This window comes from Nannospalax galili, unplaced genomic scaffold, assembly GCF_000622305.1.
Source record: "Nannospalax galili isolate Female #2095 unplaced genomic scaffold, S.galili_v1.0 scaffold1162, whole genome shotgun sequence".
Classification (NCBI taxonomy): domain Eukaryota; kingdom Metazoa; phylum Chordata; class Mammalia; order Rodentia; family Spalacidae; genus Nannospalax; species Nannospalax galili.
Window position 1 is genome coordinate 1301755 of NW_008348999.1, and position 5651 is coordinate 1307405.

Below are 5651 nucleotides of genomic sequence, written 5' to 3' on the forward strand. Positions count from 1 at the left end.
CTCTCTCTCTCTCTCTCTCTCTCTCTCTCTCTCTCTCTTGTCTCGTTGATACAAAGCCTCCCTGTAGACCCAGGTAACCTAGAACTCACTATAAAGAGCAGCCTGGCCTTGATCTCACAGAGATCTGTCTACCTCTGCCTGCTGAGTGCTGAGGTTAAAAGTGTGTAGTTCATGGCCATAAATAACATATTACTGATGACATCCATGTTAGTCATAGTTGAGGGTACAGACCATATAGGTGGATGTTGGTACATTATTTGCCTTCCAGTCTGTGTGCAATCTAGAGTAAATCACTCAAAATCTCTGCTACAGGTTCTTTAAATCAGAAACAAAAGTTTTTTTCTGGATTTAGGACATCCTTTCTGGGGACAACACGATAGATTCAAAATGGGTATTGATGCTGGGAAAACAATCTAGGAATTCTGCTACCTGATCAAGATATTGCCTCAAAACCTGCTGAAGGCAGTTTAACATCAATGGCGTGTCTACATAGCAAAACAGCAGTACGTCCCCATCTTTCGCCTCTGCAGCCATGGGTTTTTGACCAGGATAACAGTATCAGGCATGGATTCCTTCTGTGAAGTAGGCTTAAAATCCAATCAGAAAGCAGCTGGTTACTCCCCAAACAGTTGTGCCACTACTGTGCCAGTGGGTACATCTTGCCTAGCAAGTTCATATTGTATAAATGTAGTTGACTGGCCAAAAAGTAGAAATAAGAAACTGTATAGTGCATGTCTCTAGACAGGAATCCTATACTAAACCTCTGCCACCCAGAGTTCAGGAACCACTGCAGAAAAGGGGATGGAAAGACTGTAAGAGCCAGTAATGGTGAATGATTACAAAGAAACAGCTTTCCAGGCTGCTGAGAAGTTATACATAGGAACTTACAGCAGTGGTGACAGCATGCACATGATCCGTGCAAACTCAAACTAGACAAAAATCCAGCATAGAAATGGCCAAAAATCCCCAACCTTAGCTGAGGACTATTGGCAACTGATCACTGCTCAGTGAGGGAGAATTAATCTTCTTTAAGGGAGTGATACTAGATAAGTTGACCAGGCTCCAATGAATCGACTCATACCGAGGGATATTTGGGAACAAAAACTTGACTCGATAGGCCCTAACATATATTACAGAATGCATGAAATTTTTTAGGGGTGTTTGGGAAGTGCAGATAGGGGAGGGGGGTCTAAATATGATCAATGTTTATTGTGATAAGTGCATAAAAATTCAATAAACATTTTAAAAATTAAAAGAAGTAATGCAGCATACCACAAATATTCAAAATAGACATGAAAATGATAGGGGGACTTTTTGTGGGGAAGGGGTTCAATGTGAGGGAAAGGGAATAAGTAAGGACAACTGTGGAGACTGGGATCAAAGTATGTCATGTATAATCATACATAAGGTAATTTTGAAAGAATTGATTATTAACAACTGCTAGTATCACACTATAAGCCCGGCTACTTAAAAAAATCATATTCCAGTGGAAAGGAAGAATATTCGTAAGTGCTGAGCGTAAAGGCTGTTTGGATGAGGAATTTTTCATAGACGCAGCAGAGGTAAAGAGGCACATTTGCAGAGCACATTATCATTTAAATTATTTTCACTCCCCTATCAAAATCATACATAAAAAAGTTTGAACACATCAAAAATTGAACAGAGAGGAGGTCATCATGACAATGGCTCCTAATATTTCCTTTACCGGCACGTGTGTATGAGCACGCCACGCTTATGATTGAGTGGTTTGCAGATTGGTTTAAAAAAATTAATAGCGTGACTATCTTTGTAAAACAACAACAAAAAGCTCCCACATTATCTAAGGTGCTCCCACTGCTTGCAAAACACATTTTGAGACTTCATTTTATGGCCAGGCAGCTGCTAGTGATAAATATTGAAAAACGAGTTTTACACAGTAGCGTTTGCTGCGCTGTTGATATTTATCAGTTAAATTTCATGATTTACTCCAAAGCAACCAGTCTCCTATTTATCATTGTTTCTCCTCTACAATGTTAACCAAAGATGTGCCTTACTCAGTTGGTCATGTACATCCAGAGTTTGGCAAAGTTCTGACAAAGGATGTAGAGCAATGATGGCTGCTGGTGCTGGGTGTTCCTTCTCTGGTGACACTGCTGTTAGGCCTATGTGCTTCCAACCCCACAAGGTCTGAAGTTAATTCTGAGCTTCAGAAATCATTCTTTTAATTCCTGTTGATGGATTACTTTAGGAATTGGGAATTAAAATGGCAGTAAAACCACAGATGGCCTCTCCTGGGCTGAAAAAAGCAATGGAAAATTACCATTTATCTGCACTTTTGTGTTTAGGTCTTTATGGAATTTAAATAGGAATAGCTAAAAGGCAGTTCAGATAAAAACAAGTCCTATCTTTGCAATAAAGTAAAAAACATTAATAAAATACTTATATATAGTTCCACCATTGATGAGCGGGGAACGTTTAGAGACACAGAAAAGTATCAGGAGTCAATGTAACAGCAAGGTACTTGGCAGCGTGGGTTAAAGGAAGAATATAAGGGTTTTGCTGAGAGAAAAGGCAGTGTGTGGATGACTTGAGGAAGCCAGTGTGAAGCTTACATCCAGTGAAGTTAAGTCTAGACTTGGTGGACAACATGACCCTGCATCTATCTGGCAAACAGGCTTATTGCAGAATCCCACAGATGACTGCATCTCCATAAACACCCCACGATCCTTAATTGTGTTATGAGTTGGTCTCACCTATTCATGTTAAGATGTCAGTCACAGTCTTAAGTCAAATACAATCAAGTATTAAAATGCCTCATCTAGCTACCTAATTCATAAGTATATTGAGCTATATATTTGTAATCCTTCTTTGTGTTCCATTTGATTGTCAAGAGGTAGAAGGTCAAAACCTTCTCATTTCAAAAATAAACACCCTTGAAACTCAAGATCACTCTCTGCAGGGGTGACTTTCTTCTCTCCTTGATGTTCTCATTCTGTCCATCACCTGAGTTGGACACCTTGCTTAACCCTGGTTAGAATAGCAGAAAGGCTCACCTCCAGGTGGTGAGTCCCAATCACAAATCCTCTCTTTGCCTCCAGAGGCAGTGGTGAGACAGAGGCTATCCAGCCCTGGGACACTGTCACCTCCTGTGCAGTCAAATCCTCATTATCACACATTAAACAGCTGGGACCTGGACAGTCCCTATTGTGTGCCCTAGAGGGCTATCACCTTCTGGTACCCAGACTCAAGAAAAGTGCTTTACAGAAGTAAGAGAGTTGACACTTTGCAGATGAAGGGTAATCTCTCTTCTCATAGTGCCTGACCATATTCTCAGGGGACCATAAAGTATGTTCAGTTGATTAATAATTGATGTTGTAATAGCTAATTATAATATAGTATATATTAGGTGGGTTCAATACAACATGTATTTGTTAATTTAAATCTCACAATCCTGAAAAGTTAATCTCATGGGAAAATCTTTACCCTTTATTAGTTACTTTCCTGGTCTCTGACAAAATACCTGATGAGGAAACTTAAGAAGGGGTTTCTTTTGGCTCACTGTTTAAGGATACAGTCCATCTTGGTTGTTAAGGCTATTCTGGGGCTGCTCACATTTCATCCTGTGCTTAAGCCAGGAAGCAGAGAGATGAATGTTGTGCTCAGCTCTCTTCCTTGCTTTCTCCTTTTAATTCTCCTTTAATTTAATTCTCCCAGCTCATTCAATGATGCTGAATCCAGGGACTCCCTCACAGACATGTCCAGAGGCTTGTCTCTTAGACAGTCTAAGTCTTGTCAAGTTAAAAATATTAATCATCATGACTCACAAGGAAACTAAGGGACCATAAAGTGGGTGATTGTCTTCAGTCCCTTTACGTATCATCACAAGAGTTGTGGTTGGAGCAATTACAATTTGACATTAGAGGCTGCCTGGACACCACATTTCTCTGTCATGGTATGTATGCCTTTCATCCAACGCTGAGTGCTGGCTATCCGAGTATTTAGAAGGGCTTGTGTCGTTCTCTTATCTGCTGTTGTCTCCCACTCCACTGAGTCCTAGTGTGGACAGTATCCCTCCCACTCTGAGGTAATATATACCTCTGTCCCTAACACAAAGGGAAATAGGGTGTTTATGATGAGTGACCTTTGGATAGCAACTTCTGGCATTCAACTGCATCTGGGGTTCCTCTCTTTCCAGGTCCATAACAGATTGTATTTCCCATCCTGTTTCTAGTAAGCATGCTCCCATAGATGGTTTTAAGTACACAAGTAATCCTTGTTAGGTCAGGATGGAGCCTGTACAAACAAGGATCCTATACCATTCTCTTCCCCAGCAAAACATTTACAGATGTCATGACCTCAGATGGTGTAGATAGCACTGTGGACCTTCACTTGCAGTTGTGGTACAGGACCGGCAAGCTAACCAGATAAGAGGAAGGATGGCAAAAAAACAACAGACATGCTTGGCAGACTCAAGCCAGCTCCCACAGAGCAAGGAATATGCACAAGATACATTTGCCCTTTCTCCCAGTAAAAAATACCTTTTCCCTTTCTTCTTATACATAGTTGGTCTTAACCTTTAATGGCTGAGCATCTATCTCTCTAGCCCATAGATTGTTAGATCTTTATATATATATTCCTGTATCTAAAACATATAATTGTAACAAACTGAATTTTATGGGTAAGGATAACTTGTAAGAAAGCCTCTGCTTATTTTAGGTAAAGGACAACCTGGATGGTTCCAAGGGTGGGCAAGAGGAGGATACATCGCAGGCCAGAGAGCTCTTAAGATCAGATACTAGAGGCAGCGGTGGTTGTGGCTCTAGAGGGTGTACTTTCATTTTTGCCTTCTATCCTGCTAAACACAGACTTTGTTTGCTCTACCTGTATCTAAATGTAAATTCTGCCTCACAAGCACAAAAACGTAGACCAGTGTCATGATGGAACTGGAAGCAACTTAGGAGGAAAGATAAGTGCACCACCAGGCAGCTTCTGCTTTGTTGTTGCTGCGTTTTTGTTTCTGGTTTTTCGATTTTTGAGATAAGTGCTCCCTGTAGCCCCAGCTGGCCTGGAACTTACTGTTTAGATCAGGCTGATCTTGATCTCACATACATCCAACCAGGCAGTTTAGAGGACTGTCATAGATACCACAAAGATACCACAAAGACATCTTCAGGAAATCTTGAACTCCTGTTCCAGGCAGATGCAGAAAGTCCCACAGTTGGGTTCTGGCCAAAAGGGACCTAACCAGAGTAGTTAGCCAAGGAGTCTGTTGGACTCTGTGTACAGACAGAAGAGCAAGCCTCCTTCTTCACATAGACCAGACAGAGACAGAAAATCAGCAGGCTTCTCCAGTGCTAAGACGGTTGGTTCCTTCCATTTCAGAACCTGGTGGTAGCCAGGGCCACAATTTGTGAAGCTCTTCAGTTTTGAATGAATTACAGTTCTCCAAGATACAATAATTTACTTTCTAAAACTAAAATAACTTTTCTAGATTCTTGCCTCCCCCCACCCTCATAGCTGATTCAAAAGCCACCTGACTGCAAACATGTACTATGGGCTGCTCATCAAACACCTAGGATAGAACCTCCCCTTCCTCTCAATACAGGGAAAAACAGCATCCTTAAAAGGTCCTTGGTCTCATCCATAAAATAATTTAATGATAAACTCAATTG